The sequence below is a fragment of the Pinus tabuliformis genome, chromosome 5_2 (assembly GCF_031772625.1).
Source record: "Pinus tabuliformis cultivar Carrire ecotype Pingquan chromosome 5_2, CPIR1, whole genome shotgun sequence".
Lineage (NCBI taxonomy): Eukaryota > Viridiplantae > Streptophyta > Pinopsida > Pinales > Pinaceae > Pinus > Pinus tabuliformis.
In genome coordinates, this window is record NC_142306.1 from 779952152 (window position 1) to 779970778 (window position 18627).

Consider the following 18627-nt stretch of genomic DNA (forward strand, 5'->3'; position numbering starts at 1 on the left):
TATGGCTTCGTCGATTTAGCAGTCAAATCCCTACGCGGAGGTGGGTCCCTTGTCCCACAAACAAGTGGGTCTCATACACCAATTTGGTAGCTGGCTTGGTTGTGACCTTAAAATTGGATAATAATAGTTTTAGCACAACTCCTTTATATTGGGTTATAATAGTTTTAATCAAACTATATAGACATGTATAAACATGATATTTTATAAAACATTAAGTATTTTTATATTATTATTATTATTATTATTATTATTATTATTATTATTATTTATTGATATTAATATTAGTATTAATAATAAATCCATAACATTTATACCTATTGGAGTATATCAACCACATTTATTAATGTGGTTGTGCATGTGATTGATATACGCCTATTGACATAGATTAACCACATTTGTTAGTGTGGTTTTGCTAGTATTATTGTTGTCAGGTGAAATGTGTAAAGGGATTTGTATATTGATAGTGTCGTATATATATAGATATATATATTCATTTAACTTTTTAACTTGTCACTATTATTTTCTTTGTTTTTTGTTTTAGCTTTTTGTGTGTGGCATTTCATCTTGATGCATTCTCTATCACATAGATTTGTATTTTGGTACTTTTGAACATCATTATTAGTCCTTGCCTTGCTAGGGATTATGGCACTCACCTTGTGGTCAAAGTCGATTATATCTCAATTATTTTACCGAGCTTTTGCAATTTTAACTAAAATTTTAAAAAAATATTGAATATTTATTTTTTCTTGTAAATTCAAAATTAATTTTCTAATTTCTAGAAATATTATTTCTAATTTTCTATTCACTGAGAGAGCTTTGATGTGAGATAATTCCCCTGGTGGAGGCTGATTTATTTTTGGCTTTTTTTAGTGCTTGACAAATCATTTGAAATTAAAAAAAAGGCTAATTTTCTAAGTGGCCATTTTGTCAATGAGTGCTCTGAAACTAACAATGACATTGATTCTATCACAGGGACTACTCACATCATTTTTATAGTGATAATAACGCTACAACATTGTCGAATAACACATGACAGATCATTACACGTACCCCGAAATATTTCATTTTAAACTTCTTTTTTCATTTAAAACTTTTATGGATTTAGCTATGTGAGAGAATAGGTTCATGGAGTTACGAATCTGTGTGGAATTAAGAATGTGAGTATGCACAGAGGTAAGGAAGGGCATAGAAGCATCTATTCACCTACACAAGGATTGTACAACAATATGTCAAAACATGCAATTTCTTAACTTTAATCACTTCCTTTTTTTGTTTGATATATGCATAGCAACTGGATATAGCAAGTTTCAAGGAGGTGATACAAGCTCTGTAGTGGAAAAGTTTCAAATAATGAAGTACTCATGGAGAAATATTTAGGAGACACTGAGATTGAGACATAAACAATCCTTAAAGGATGTAAGGTAAGCCCCTACAAAAACATGAAATTGATGTTTGTTAAGAGGTTAACCGTGGTGCTTTTAGTCGTGATTTTTTGCATCTTTGCATACATTTGTGAATTAAATACTTATTATGCAATATTAAGTGTAGTTTATTTTTAATATGGGTGAAGGACAAGTGTTGTGTTGGAGAACGATTGTGTCGAGTAGGGAACATAAACTTTGTTCTAAAAAGTTTCATACATTTACAACCATTCCCACATACCTCCTTACGTACAATGCTACATATTAATCAATTAATAAATATCATTTTTGGCTTATCATTTGTTTATATATGTAGAGAAACTAGATATACAAAGCTCGACACATAAATAAATCATCAATACATAGACAAGGCTTGACACCTTTCATAAATAGGAGTACCTATTTCTATGTTAAGAAAAACTTCAGTGTTCCTTTAACAACCTACATTAATTATTTAACCTTTTTTCATGCATCACTTCATACATCGTTATTCGCTTCCATTCTCTTCAATTTTAAGAAAGGTAGTATCAATATAGCATTGCATCCTTAGTTTTGATCATTTTATTCAAGCTTCATACTTTCCATCCACACACCATATCTTTCCAAAGAGCCTTTTGTACCTAAAAGTGAGTATTCCCTTGTAATTATAATACTTTACCAATGTCCTGAACTCTTAAATGTGGACCAATTACTCAAGGGCTCCAAGAAATTATAATTCTAAAGTTCTAATAAGACTTCACATGGAGGAAAAAATAATGGTTCTCTAATATTTGTATAATCATTGCAAGAATGAGGAAATGGAGGCTTCTCGGTCTTCCTTCAAACCGTAATGATTCTACTTTCATGTTATAAGAAATCATAATCACATTCTCTAATGATACTTCATGTGCTTGACATGCTCTCTGAACATATATATGTGCACTTGAACTTACTTTTAATGCAACTTTGAGACATGATTTGTCATTGTCTTGGGTGACACATGTGATAATAAAAAAAAAGTGAATTTTTTACAACATCACCAACATAGAGTTGAGAGGTCATGGTTCTTCGACCCAACAATAATATCAGCTTATTCCAAGAATCATATTTGAATTTTACTCAAGATCCATTGGTGTGGATATGGAATTTATTATGTTATGCATTAATGTTTAGAAACCCTTGCAATAAATTGGAGAGAGATATTGGTTGCCTTTAGCGATAATTCAACTAGGACCAAAATGTATTTGTAAAGTTTCCAAAAGGTAGATATACTTTTAAAGGATGTTTGTGGCTCGTGTGAAGTATAACACCATCTTTATTGGGGTCGCGTGTTCCAAATTTTCAAACTATCCACGAATAAATGTTGGATTTTTAAAATACCATGAACATGAGCCTGAAAAAGAATACTTTCAAAAGATTCATCATTGTCATTTTCAGTAAATTCTATATCATGCAAATTTTCCTATGGTGATGGAATTCAGATTAAGCTATCCATGGAAAATATTCATTCGGGGACTGCATTTAGTGATGATCAGTGCATTTTAAGAATTGTGTTTAAGTAATACAACAAAAGCATCCATGAAAACATAGACAAGCAGGGGGAACCAAATTTTTAAATGTATAGGTTGGAAATTTGGGGGTTGTTGTAGATGCTACAAAAAAACCCAGTGCCTTAAAAACAATAAAAAACAAATAGTTACAGTGGACCTATACTTCAAGGATGAAGCCTCCTTTTATAATGAATAAAATGTAAAAGGAAAAATTCTATCCTAATACTAGGTCTCCCCAATATATATATGTTGGAGACAAAGGGTACAATTATAATAAAATGGGACCATGAAAGGTTATGTACTTCATAACAATATAAAATTAGAAATATAATAACCTAATATATAGGGCTTAATAATGGATTTTAGTTAAAATGGGGCTTATATAGGGCTTAACATATTTTTTTTGAACTGGTAGAAGAGATTTTATGCTCACTACCTTGAGTGTCTCCCTATTGTATGTTCTCAACGTTTGCACTTGAGGCTAAATATCCTTCACTTTAATACTTGTATTTTTCATTTACACTTGTTTTGTAGAGAGAATTTTTATTTTAACAATCTCCACATACATATTTTGTTCCTTTGAAGTGCCATGTCCATTGAATCCAAATATTTTTTTAATATATATATATATATATATATATATATATATATATATATATATATATATATATATATATATATACGAAATTGAATTTATCATCATATTGTTAAGGTAGCATTGCTTCCTTCAAGGTTTCCTTAACTCTCAAAGTTTTAGGAGGGAGTGATAAAGATTGATTTTCCAACTTGTCTGCTTCCTTGTTTAGTTCTCTTACAATATGTATTCACTTGAATGCAAGGAATTGAAGTGAGTGATCTCAAAATTCTTGTGTAAATATGACAAAGTGTGGAGTTGAAAGAAAAGGTTCCCAAAGCAAGATGACAGATGGGCTTATTAAGTCAACTTTTCTAAGTAGATATATAATTGGAAAATATGAAGCTACGATGATTCCTTGGAAGACAACACATATTTTGTCTTGGTTGTTCGAGACTATGCCTAGGCTTCATGAGTATTGTAGTATTATTTGTCCTTTCAAGCCAAAGAGAATCCACCAGCATTGGCCACCTGTGGATTTTTCATAGAATTTCCATAAAAAAATAATAGATGAGAATCCTATGAGCATATCTAGATTTAAGTTTTTTTTTTGCTTTGTGAGAGAGAGCTTCCAAAACTATTTCCTTGGTGTTGGAGGTCAATTTAAAACTTGTAGACTAAACTCAGAAATCCATCTATATTCATATCTATCCAATAAATAAGGATTGGGGAGCTTTATATTTTTAATTTTCATATGCTCTAAAACGAGGACTCTATCTATTTTAGCAGTCATTTCAAATAGAGACACACGATCATGAACATTTTCTCTATTTCTAGCTTTCCATATTTTCCAATAGACAAACTTTGGGAGACCCGTCCAAATTCTTTTGAAGAAAGGTTTCCCTTTTGAAGGAGACTTTGTAGAACTTGTTGGGTTATTCAAATAACTAAAGATTTGTTTTCCACTTGAATCGATAAATAAACCCTTATATAACCTGTTTCCATACCCGTTTAGTAAAATTACATTCAAAAAATAAATTCTAGAGGGTTTTAATTCCATTGTGGTACAAAGGGAATCTGGATGGGCAATGAATCCCTCTCTTGCTAGGATTGTCTGCTGTAATGATTTTTATATCAGTAAAAGTCTAATAGAAGATATTGATCTTAGAAATGTTGTCATGATTTGAAACATTTTGCCATAAATTGGAAGTGGGATGTGGTGTAGGAATTTGGGATTCATATCCTTTCTTTATTGTACAAAGGACTTTCCCCATCCCCTCTTATCAAATTTAGAAGTTGAAATAGGTGCACATCCATCCAATTCCATCTTTGACCTCATCAAATATGTGCATTAAATGTGAAGGGAGAGATGGCTTAGATTCTAAGAGAGGGTTTCATATATATCGTCCCTCCAAGTGTTGATTTCTTTCCATTGCTTGGTATCCATGTGGGCTTATCTTAGAGTACATGAAGAGCAACTAAAATTAGTTTCCAAATCTATGAGCCTCCTTTTAATTTGATGGGTTATTCCAAGCTTCTACATCTATCTCAATTTAAGTATTTTTATTGAATTACCTGTTTTGATCAATTTCAATTTTCAGTGATCAACTACCATAGTAACTTCCCACTTAGAGCCAAGTTCATTGAGGATGGATCTATCACACTTATGCCAACATGACTCATAGGAGCCTTGACCATTTTCTAATTAACCAATTGATATATTTTGGTATTTTCTTTCTCATATTTCCATAAAAGAATTTTAACTCTTGAACAATAAAATTTCTAACACACAAGGGCACGCATAGCAAAGAACTAGAATATTAGAAAAGCCAATAGGATCACCATTAGAAGGACCAATCAACTAGTTATATTTAGCCATTGGGTCTCCTATGAAGGGACTATACCACACAGATATACAACCAAAAACACTTACTACATAGGATAATATTGTCACAATTACCCATCCACCGTTTACTAAAACATAGCTAAGTTGATGACTTGACTCAGTATATCATCTCTTCCAACTAGTTCGATTGGAAGGATGAGCCTCCTCATTCATTTGATTTCGTTCTTTTTCCACCCCTTCAACCTATAATTTGATTCTCTATCTCTTCATGTGAGACTTCGGATTTGTTGTTATGTTTTCCATGCTATCATACTCATTCCATCGCTCAATTTATTTATATGTGGTGTGGGTTACCAAAGGGTCACATACCTTTGGGGTATGTTCTTTTTTGACTTCAAGTTGACCCCTCCACTTGTACAAAATAGGTTTTTGAAACCCAAACCGACGATACCTCTTGTCCATTTAATGCTTCATTTACTTCAGGTCGACCTTCATTCACAAGTCATCCTCTCATTTCATGACTTAGTTGAATCTCACTTGTGCTTAGTTGTATCCACCCATGATCATGTCACATATGGTTTAGGACAAGCCAAACCCTCAACCTTCAGTTAAGTGCACACTCAACCCGAGGGACTTTCATCCTCCCCCACTCAAAATAATTCTCATCCTTCGCAATGCTTTAATCCATAACTACCTCACTCATAAATTGATGTGTTGCATTCTGAATTTTTTCTCCTAGATAATATTTATTCATGTATCTACGAAAAGAGTCACTCCTACATGTCCTCCATATGTTGAATCCCCTATGCCTCTCAGCTAGTCATGTAGCTTATATGATCATTGCACCAAATTCCATGAGAAATCATGTCACTAACACCAATGCAATATCCTTGAATCTCAAATAATCCAAACAACCTACCCTAAAGACACCCTCTTCATAAAAGCTTATCATACTTTGGTGTATCCTTCTTCAAAAAAGCTTCTCCTAAAACCTGAATACTCCCACTTTTGGTACATCTTCTTACTCCAACGAATCCACATTCTACTTCAATTGACTGTTCTTTTTCATATGATCTTTTGCGCATATCCAATATGAAAGGGGCTTATTCTCCTTTGTGGTACCTATGTTCTTTGCTTCATCATGTTTTGAAGACTTCCTTCCTTTGTCCTTCATCTTGTTGCCTTTATTACCATAGCTTCATTTTCCCTTACTTTGGGATTTCCTTTTCTATCAAAGATCCAAAAGTTTATCTATAAAATTAATAGCCTCCGCAAGAGTTCATACACTCTTCCTTCTTCTTCTTTCATGTGCCCATGGCTGCAATAATTTGATAAAATGATATAACCAATATTCATTTGATATATGGGTAATTTCCAACATTGGGCATGAGAACCCTTTAATGTATGCTTGAATATTTCCTATATGCTTCAAGACCATATAATGAATTCTTCCTTCTTCTTTCATGTGCCCATAGTTACAATAATTGATAAAATGGTACAACCAATATTCATTTGATATATGCGTGATTTCCAACATTTAGCATGAGAACCCTTTAATGTGTGCTTGAATATTTCCTATATGCTTCAAGACCATATAACGATTCCTGGGAATCCATCCTTCAGGACCATATCATGATTCCTAGGAATCCATCTTTGATTCCCGAGACCGAACTGCACATACAACATTGCTTTCATTTCTAATCATGTGGAAATCCTGTCCATGATAGGACTAATTTCCAAGCTTTCCATCTTAGTTCTCCACCAAAATTCATAACTCAGATTTGTGATTTAACCAATTTTTGACAACTTAAAAAAAAATTCCTACGAAGGAAAAGTCGACACATATAATCTACGTCCTAACTACCTTTCGGCCACTGATCTATAAGTTCGAATTAGAATTTAATTCCCGGGATGTTATCATGTCATTAATAATGAATCACAGGGTGATTTTAATAAAAGGTCACATAAATAAAAGTGACTTGAATATTTTTGGTCTAAGTCACAATCTAAGGGACGAGATGAAAAGTTCATGATGTGTTTATAATGCCTATCGGCGTTATTGCTCATTTGGTAGTTGGAAATGGTTTGAAGCTTTTATTTTGGTCCTTTACGGAAGCCTATTTTCCTTGCCACATTTATAAGGTGGTTATCAGTGTTTGTCAATAACATGCTTAGGCAAAGCTTTTATTTTGGTCCTTTACCGAAGCCTATTTTCCTTGCCACATTTATAAGGTGGTTATCAGTGTTTGTCAATCGCATTCTTAGGCAAAGGTATACTTCGATTACGTGATGTAGAAAGATAATCACAAGCATACGAAAGCGTTTATTTCCTGACTGAGTCCATGAGAGTTGAAAATACCAGTAACGGAGTTTTGGTGTTTGGTGTTTAGAATCGATTTACAGTAGTAATACCGTATATATATATTCCAATATTATTTCAGGAGCCTTCATTATTTCAGGGCCAAGCGAAGGCCCCGCTGTCCAGAGTGCAGATGTCTTGAATAAAATGGGTGGGTAGTATCTAGTATCATGTCATCCAGAAGGGTCACGAGTTCTGTTCAGTATACATCCTTGTTGTTGACCCCCTTGCTTCTCTCCAGAGTGCAGATGTCTTGAATAAAATGGGTGGGTAGTATCTAGTATCATGTCATCCAGAAGGGTCACGAGTTCTGTTCAGTATACATCCTTGTTGTTGACCCCCTTGCTTCTGTCCAGAGTGCAGATGTCTTGACTAAAATGGGTGGGTACTATCTAGTGTCATGTCATCCAGAAGGGTCACGAGTTCTATTCAGTATACATCCTTGTTGTTGACCTTGCTTCCATTGCAGGGAAGACATGATCCCTACCACACCGTAATTAAAGCTTGTAGAATGTGATATCAAATTAGGACTCCATTATTGATATTCAAGTCGTCAGTCTGAGATAAAAATATCAATCACTTTACTTTTTCCCACACGAAGAATTTATCGCAGGCTGAAGAATCAGTTGGGATGTTTACATGGCGCAGCCTTGTTCTGATAGCCTTCAGCGCCCTCGTCATACCGCATATCCCTGCACAGGATCATCCACATACCAGTTTCGTGTTCCACGGATCAATGTGTCACGATCCTACCCTTGATATATATAAATAAAAGATAATTTTTTTATTTATTTTTAATCTTTGCATACTCAACCTTACCATATTCCTTAATCCGCACGTACTCTGCCATGACATACAGTTTACTCGGACTATTAACATCATTAAGGAATATTCGGCCCAATGACAGTTTAATCAAATGTTTGTATTATAATTTTGTTTGTATGCATCGGATATATATTATTTGGCAACCGGATAAGTGCGCTGGCATGTTACATTGTGACCGGAGTAATAATCCAGGGTTGACTTGTTGGACTGTAATAAGTTTTAAGGACAGCTATTTAATGCTCCCCAGTACAACTGGCTTGCCTTTCCTGCCTGCCTTTCCTGCTCGACCATGTGAACAGGCAGGGTCCCGTACCCTCATTCCTCGCGCCTTTGGTTCCGGCTTCATTTCAACGGTGTGGATCAACCGATGGTGGAGGTTTGCCGGAGGGTTTTAGGGTTCTTATTAAGTGGTTTGAGTCTTCACTCAGCTCATTTGGACCTGACACCACTCCCAAGTTCAGCTTATCTCTTCGTGCACATGGGATTTCTCCCATTCACTCCTCCACCGCGGTTCCATCCGCTACGCAGGAGTTACTCATTCGTTTTCCCGGGATTAACCCACACAGGTGATGGAATTTCTCGCAATTAAATTCACGATTTCCCAATTGATATTCTTTTCTTACAGGCCTCTCTATTGATTTTATATGTGTATTAATAGTTCTCGTATTTCTCTAGTGTATGAAGGTGAATGCTACGGTAATGAAATCTTCCAATATGCAGGACATTGGGCCCTCGACAACCCAACCTTCTTCGCCGCATAGCAGGTAAGCAATTCATGAGCAATTCATGCTCGATTAATTCCTGGGTGCGGTGTTTGGGGTTTTTTCCACTTTTGACTCTTGCGGCTACGAGATTTATACATACTCGTTTCCTTTTACTGGCTTTCAGATTTCCTTAACTTGACCGAAGTTACCCAGGACAGGGTCCTTGGGGTTTGCCTCTGAGGTTATTCATGTTTTCTCATATTCTCAGGTTTCGTTGTCTAGGCTTGCCCTGTTGGGTTGTGAGGAATAGTTAGTTCCTTTCAAACGGGAGGTGCCTTAGCAGTCCCAGTAGTTTAAATTATCTCGGATTCCTTTCTGTATTTTATGAACCATTATCCAGTTGTAATTATTTAAGTAACATAGTAAAGACTACTAGTTGGACTAGGTCGTGGAATATGGAACCTCTCTGTTTTCCAATGGATATTTTTGTTTTATTTCGAGTTGGCTGTTTTCCTCGAATTAATGCTTAACTCTGTAAATGTAAATTTATTTCTGGGTTTCTTTTGGAAAGTTTTAATAGCAGACTAAACTTTGCTCATGAGAGCCTTGGCTCTGGTGCTCTGTGAACTCGCCATTCTGAAGTAATTTATGTGATTTACAATATTGTTACAGTTATTTATATGTGTTCTCAGGATTCTATGTTACGACGGAACTGCCATTGTCTTTAAGGGAAAAAAATGTATGCTGTCTGTTCTGTTTTCGACATATTGTTCTTCTTCGAACTGCTAGGGTTCCTTACTATCGAGATGTAATGATTATGATAGAAGGGTTATGGTTATTACTGAAAATAAATGTTTAGTTGGTTTTGAACGGTAGATTTCCTTACCGCTGTCGCATTTTGCTACCGTGACTATGGTGAATCATGCAGTTTGCATCTTCGTTGTTTCATTAACTAATGATACAGTAGGGCCTGGTTCATTGCTTTCTCGAACCTTCTCTTAAGATTACTCACGCCTTTACGGTCTAACAGTTACCTCTGTCTATGTGTATTTTTTTTGCTTATATATATATATATATATATATATATATATATATATATATATATATATATATATATATATATTCACTCTACAGTTTGTGCAGACTGTCATATATGATACAATCTCGTATGGTCTTCTGAATTCCTTTAATGAACATTCACACTGTAGCCGTTAACGTTATTAGTTCCAGCGAGTTTTTCCTACCACAGTTCTGGTAACCCCGGCTCGGGGCCCGCTATCTTACTCTCTTCTAAGATGAACAGACTCATGGTCATCGAAAACTTATTTATTCCCTTTATATATGTAAATTAATTCCTCAGTATTCTATACAGTGATATTTGACCTCTGTTTTGTTTTTTTTTTTGAAGTACCAATAAACATAAGAGCATCAGGCCCTTCTTATCAGTTATTTATTAGTACCTCTGTAATATTTGTTTGAGCCAGGTAATATTACAGCATGTATAGTAACGATAAAAGAAATGTATAAATTTCAAATAATTTCGCAGCTATTCTACTGTATTTAGGCTACTGTAATTTTCAGTTAACAATAATATCATGGAAGTATATTCACTGTTGAAATAATTTCTCCAGAAACTTCTACTTACCTAGTCCGCCTAGGTTGTAGATGCGCTACAGAAGTTCACCTGTATCCTTTGTTTGCTCTTGACCACCCAACCATGAGATCCGTCGCCAGGACTGGGATCTCCCCCCGAGCTATCTTGCAGGCCCAAAGCCCTTAACAAGATACATGCAACTTGTGCCTGGTTATCTGGTCCTTACCAGACTTAACCAATTTTTCCTTCTGGCTGTCCTTACAGCCCAGAATTTTTGTCTCTCCCTTCCCTTTTCTCTAGAGACCTTTCCAGTTAGGGAAGGTAGTTTGTGCAGTTTTCACAACTGATTCCCTCTTCCAATCTTCTTTTCAGAAGTTGCCAGCATTTCAAGAAGTATATATTTCTTTAATATATATATTTTAATTCACAATAATAAAAATAATATGGTTAAAGTTTTAAAAACAGTGTTTCAATTCTGTCTTTTACCACAGTAAAATTCCAATATTTACATTCTTCGGGGTCATCACATCTCCCCCTCCTGGGATTGGACATCATCCCGATGTCTGATTTTCACAAACAATTCCGGGTAAGCCTTTTTTATGAGCTCTTCATCTTCACAAGTGGCTTTATCAGACCCATAGTGCTGCCACTGCACTTTAACTTGGGTAATAGCTCGCTTCCGCAGCTGCACTTCTCTCCGGTCAAGGATGCTCAGCGGCTCGGCCAGAACCTCGCCTTCCGGTTCGACCTGCAATCAACAACATTTCCAGTCATTTTCTTTCTGGAATAAATTTTTATTTAGATCAAGCGGATTTAGTTCTTACCCATATATCCTGCCATTTGATCACATGTTTAGGGTCGTAAATGTATTTTTTTAGTATAGAAACACGGAAGACATTATGGATTCTAATATGGCTTGGCAGGGCGAGTTGGTAAGCTACCGGCCCAACTCTTGCCAAGACCTAGAAAGGTCCAAAGTAATGGGGTGCAAGCTTGGCACAACCGCTCCATTGCAGGGTACTCTTTCTAGCTTGGATCCTCACATAAACATGGTCACCGACCTGGTATTCTTTGAACCTTCTTTTCCGATCAGCAAAGCTCTTTTGTCTGTCCTGAGCAGCATTTAAATTAGCACGTACCCTTTTCACCATGTCCTCCATTTCTTGGAGCATTTCTGGCCCCAATCTTAATTTGTCCTCAGGTCCACCCGAGCTTGAGGGTGTATGGCATTTCCACCCGTACAAGACCTCAAAGGGACTCATTTGTATTGACGTGTGATACCTGTTATTATATGCGAATTCAACCAAATGTAAATATTCCTCCCACTGGGTTGGTTTCTGCATTACGCATGCTCTTAACATGTCCTCCACCACTTGATTCACTCGCTCTATTTGACCATCGGTCTGGGGATGATAGGCTGTGTTGAAATTCAGCTGTGTTCCCAGTTCTGTAAACAATGCTCTCCAAAAGGTTGACGTGAATTTTACATCACGATCAGATATTATTGTCTTCGGAAGTCCATGCAGTTTAAACACATTCTGCATAAAAATGTGGGCAATTTGCACAGCCCTGTAGGTGGACTGCACGGGTATAAAGTGTGCTGCCTTACTCAGTTTGTCTACCACTACCATAATAGAATCATTGTTCTTCTTTGTCCAAGGCAGGCCTATTATGAAATCCATAGAAATAGTTTCCCATTTCCATTCCGGAATGGGTAAAGGTTGTAATAACCCCGCTGGGTGTAGATGCTCTGCTTTGATCTGTTGACACTCCAAACACCGTGCTAAATATTTAGCTACATTCTTTTCCATTCCTGGCCAATGGTATTCTTTTCGAAGTGCGGTGATCATTTTTTGGTACCCCGGATGTCCCGCATAGTGGATGATGTGAAACTCATCCAAAATCAGATTTTTAAGATTGTTTTTACTAGGTACATACAGCCTCTTTTTATAATGCAGCATTCCAGCATCATCTAATTCATATCCCTGCTGATTTTTTTCGCTGGAAAATTGTTGTACCTGCTGTTTTGTTTGCTGGTATTCAGCATCTTGATCTGCTGCTATTTTTATCATTTCTTCCAAGGGATTCTTCCATTTACTGGACGAAATTTAATACAAACATTGCACCTTCCGACTTAACGCATCAGCCACGCGGTTTTCCTTCCCTTTCAAATGCTTAATATCAAAATCAAATCCGCTTAAAAAATCTGCCCAGCGGGCTTGCCTCGTATTTAAGGTAGGCTGGCTGAAGTAATTTGTCAAACTGTGGTGGTCTGTTAGCAACAGAAATTTTCTCCCCATGAGATAATGCCACCACATTTTCAGTGCGTGTATGATGGCTGCTAATTCTAAATCGTAGGCAGAATATTTCTGCTCATGCTCCTTTAGCTCATGCTTCTTTAGCTTCCTTGATTCGCAAGCGATCACTCTTCCTTCTTGCATCAACACACCGCCCACACCCTCCTTACTTGCATCAGTACATACCACGTAATCCTTATTAGGATCATCTATACTCAAGATGGGTGCTGTGGTGAGTAAATGCTTAAGTTGCTCAAAGCTTCGCTGACACTCTGAAGTCCATTTGAACGCCCTTCCTTTTTCTGTAAGGAGGTGATAGGGTATGCTACCCTTGAAAAACCTTCCACGAATCTTCTATAATAACCGGCTAATCCCATAAACGGCCTGATGTCTACCATATCCTTTGGTACGGGCCATTCCATTATGGTCCTTATCTTTTCAGGGTCCACTGCAATCCCCTTTTTTGTGATTATATGGCCTAAATATTGTATTTCTTCTTTGAAGAAATCACACTTGCTGAACTTAGCATACAGCTGGTGTTCTCGGAGAGTTTGTAGTACTAACCTGAGATGCTCCTCGTGCTCCTCCTTAGAACGAGAGTATATCAGAATATCATCGATGAATATCAGCACAAATTTATCCAAAAATTGATGAAACACGCTGTTCATTAAACACATAAAGGTGGCGGGTGCATTGGTCAACCCAAAAGGTAGCACTACAAACTCGTAGTGCCCATACCGTGTTCTGAAAGCTGTTTTAGCGATATCTTCCTCCTTAATCCTAATCTGGTGGTAACCTGATCGCAAATCGATCTTAGAGAACACTGTTTCACCCTTCACTTGATCGAAAAGTTCATCGATTTGAGGTAAAGGATATTTATTTTTTATTGTGAGCTTGTTCAGCTGACGATAATCTATACACATTCGAAGAGTTCCGTCTTTTTTCTTGACAAATAACACTGGGGCTCCCCATGGAGATACACTGGGACGAATATAATTTTTGTCTAGCAGCTCTTGTAGTTGCATTTTTAATTCTGTTAACTCAGGTACGCTCATTCTATAAGGTGCCCGCGACATTGGTGCTGCCCCTGGTGTCAATTCGATGGTAAAGTCTATATCCCTTTTAGGTGGTAGCCCGAGTATCTCCTCTGGAAATGCATCCGCAAATTCTTGTATTACGGGAATGTTATCCAACGTGGTTGTTTTATCCTTTGAATTTGCATTGCCTACCTGAATGGCATAAATTTGACATCTTTTTCTGATACATTTAGCTAGTTGGGATGCAGTGATCGGTCGGACCTGTACTGGGTGCTTAATTCCTTGCATTTCCTGCTTCTCTCCAAAGTCATCTTTGTAATAAATGGTTTTCGTCTTGCAGTTTACTAGCGACTAGTGCTTTTCTAGCCAATCCATCCCAATCAGAACATCATATGAACCAAGAGGAAGCACATTCAAATCTGCCACTACTGGCTGCCCCGCTATTGTTAAAGGGCAGTTATTAATTTTTTCCAAGACTCGTCTTTTGGCCCCCGTAGCTAGCTGTACCAGCCATGGATTCTTGAATTTTTCAGGTTGTAGCTTACATTGTTCTACTATCTTTGGGCTAATATAACTTAAAGTAGCTCCTGGATCAATTAGAACAGCGATAGAAAGATCTGAAATTTTACCTTCAAATTCTACCTTGGTCGGCTGGTATTCCGCCTGACGATCATCCAGGGCTGCGTTAATCCTTGGCATGCTACGTCCCACATCGCCAACAGTTGATGCCTCATGGATCTGAGATATCTGATCAGTTCCCTTCCACTGCGGGCAATTTTTAACGTAGTGTGGTCCTCCACAACCCCAGCATTGAACTGGGGGTCTAGCTATTCCTTCGCCCTCCAGCCTGACAGCCTGTTCACTCACTCTAGATTCACTGATTGGCTTGGACCTGAATGAACCTCTTTGTATAGTTCTGTTGTTCTGCCCTTTACTAATTCCCTTACCTCCACTGCTGCGACTTCCTTTACTATTCCCAACTGTTTTATTACCTCTTTTTTCATTCCATCTTTTGTTTGGAGCATCTCCTTTCTGTTTATTCTGTTGGTAGTAGATTCTAGCCTTACGGATAGCTTCAGCCATCGTCCTAGGATTGTCAAACTCAATCCTTTCTCGTATGTATAGGGGTAAACTACTGACAAATCTTTGCACCTTGGCTTTTTCTTCTTTAATATAGGGCACATAGCGAAGTAGGGAGGTAAAACGGTTGATAAACTTGTCCATAGTCTGCTGTCCCAACCATAAATCGTGGAATTCCCTTGCCTTTTCATCATAAAAGTGCTCGGTTAGATATCTTTCTTTGAAGTATTTCTGAAACTTCTCCCATTTTATGGTCCGTTCACTTACCCCCTTGACGATCTTAACTTCCTCCCACCACAGGGTTGCTTTACCTTGTAACTGAAAGATGGCCAATCATGCCTTCAGGTTGTGGTCATATTCATACAACTGAAAATATTTGTTCATGTTAATTAACCATGCTTCAGTCGCTTCTTCCTGTTCCCCGTCAAAATGTGGGGGTTTAATTTTTCGAAATTCTCCCTGTAGTTCCACTCTTTGACGTTTTGAAGTCTGCTATTCGGATGCATTATTAGAATGGTCCTCCCCCTCTTCTAATTTTCCAGGCTCTGTTTGATAGTTTCGTTCTTCTGTCATCCTCTGTTGTTCCACGCTGGGATTAGCTAGTGGTGGGTTCTGCCTGTCAGCCAAACTCTTTAAAATTCTTTCTTGTTCCACCGTCAGTCGTGCATTATCCTCTCGTAATCGTGCCATCTCATTCTTCAGTTCCTGGACCGTCTCTAGTATTGCAAGGTTCGTGCTACGTGTCTCCTCGGCAAGCTGTACCCACAACTCTGGGTTATCCCTAGGATTTACTGCAGGTTCCTGACCTGCTATCGATCTGTGCGGAGCACTGCCAGCTCTCTGCATATTCATTGTTTCTGTCTATTGTCTATTTGCTGTTTTTTTTTTGTGTCTCAACCTAAGAAATGGAACCAGAAGAGGAGTTAGTTATATTAGTTGTCCTTCTTACAAATATAATAAGATGGTTAACTGTACATTGCTTGTTTATTTTCCTCCAGTTTTTAACTTCTTTACATGTTGTCCCAAAGGTCACAGTATTGTAACTTTGCTCTGATACCAATTTGTCACGATCCTACCCTTGATATATATAAATAAAAGATAGATTTTTTATTTATCTTTAATCTTTACATACTCAACCTTACAATATTCCTTAATCCGCACATACTCTGCCATGACATACAGTTTACTCGGACTATTAACATCATTAAGGAATATTCGGCCCAATGACAGTCTAATCAAATGTTTGTATTATAGTTTTGTTTGTATGCATCGGATATATATTATTTGGAAACCGGATAAGTGCGCTGGCATGTTACATTGTGACCGGAGTAATAATCCGGGGTTGAGTTGTTGGACTGTAATAAGTTTTAAGGACAGCTATTTAATGCTCCCCAGTACAACTGGCCTGCCATTCCTGCTCGACCATGTCAACAGGCAGGGTCCCGTACCCTAATTCCTCGCGCCTTTGGTTCCCGCTTCATTTCAACGGTGTGGATCAACCGATTTGGATCCGAGGGTGGAGGTTTGCCGGAGGGTTTTAGGGTTCTTATTAAGTGGTTTGAGTCTTCACTCAGCTCATTTGGACCTGACGCCGCTCCCAAGTTCAGCTTGTCTCTTCGCGCACAGGGGATCTCTCCCATTCACTCCTCCACCGCGGTTCCATCCGCTACGCAGGAGTTACTCATTCGTTTTCCCAGGATTAACCCACACAGATGATGGCATTTCTCGCAGTTAAATTCATGATTTCCCAATTGATATTCTTTTCTTACAGGCCTCTCCGTTGATTTTATATGTGTATTAATAGTTCTCGTATTTCTCTGGTGTATGAAGGTGAATGCTACGGTAATGAAATCTTCCAATATGTAGGACGTTGGGCCCTCGGCAACCCAACCTTCTTCGCCGCATAGCAGGTAAGCAATTCATGCTCGATTGATTCCTGGGTGCGGTGTTTGGGGTTTTTTCCCCTTTTGACTGTTGCGGCTACGAGATTTATACATACTCGTTTCCTTTTACTGGCTTTCAGATTTCCTTAACTTGACCGAAGTTACCCAGGACAGGGTCCTTGGGGTTTGCCTCCGAGGCTATTCATGGTTTCTCATATTCTCAGGTTTCATTGTCTCGGCTTGCCCTGTTGGGTTGTGAGGAACAGTCAGTTCCTTTCAAACGGGAGGTGCCTTAGCAGTCCCAGTAGTTTAAATTATCTCAGATTCCTTTCTATATTTTATGAACCATTATCCAGTTGTAATTATTTAAGTAACAGAGTAGTAAATACTACTAGTTGGACTGGGTCGTGGAATATGGAACCTCTCTGTTTTCCAATGGATATTTTTGTTTTATTTCGAGTTCGTCATTTTCCTGGAATTAATGCTTAACTCTGTAAATGTAAATTTATTTCTGGGTTTCTTTTGGAAAGTTTTAATAGCGGACTAAACTTTGCTCATGAGAGCCTTGGCTCCGGTACTTTGTGAACTCGCCATTCTGAAGTAATTTATGTGATTTATAATATCGTTACAGTTATTTATATATGTTCTCAGGATTCTATGTTATGGCAAAACTGCCATTGTCTTTAAGGGAAAAAAATGTATGCTGTCTGTTCTGTTTTCGACATATTGTTCTTCTTCGAACTGCTAGGGTTCCTTACTATCGAGATGTAATGATTATGATAGAAGGGTTATGGTTATTACTGAAAATAAATGTTTAGTTGGTTTTGAACAGTAGATTTCCTTACTGCTGTCGCATTTTGCTACCGTGACTATGGTGAATCATGTAGTTTGCATCTTCGTTGTTTCATTAACTAATGATACAGTAGGGCCTGGTTCATTGCTTTCTAGAACCTTCTCTTAAGATTACTCACACCTTTATGGTCTAACAGTTACCTTTGTCTATGTTTATTTTTTTTGCTTATATATATATATATATATATATATATATATATATATATATATATATATATATATATATATATATATATATATATATATTCGCTCTACAGTTTGTGCAGATTGTCATATATGATATAATCTCGTATGGTCTTCTGAATTCCTTTAATGAACATTCACACTGTAACCGTTAAGGTTATTAGTTCTAGTGAGTTTTTCCTACCACAGTTCTGGTAACCCCGGCTCGGGGCCCGCTATCTTACTCTCTTCTAAGATGAACAGACTCATGGTCATCGAAAACTTATTTATTCCCTTTATATATGTAAATTAATTCCTCAGTATTTTATACAGTGATATTTGACCTCTGTTTTGTTTTTTTTTTTTTGAAGTACCAATAAGCGTAACAGCATCAGGCCCTTCTTATCAGTCATTTATTAGTACCTCTGTAATATTTGTTTGAGCCAGGTAACATTACAGCATGT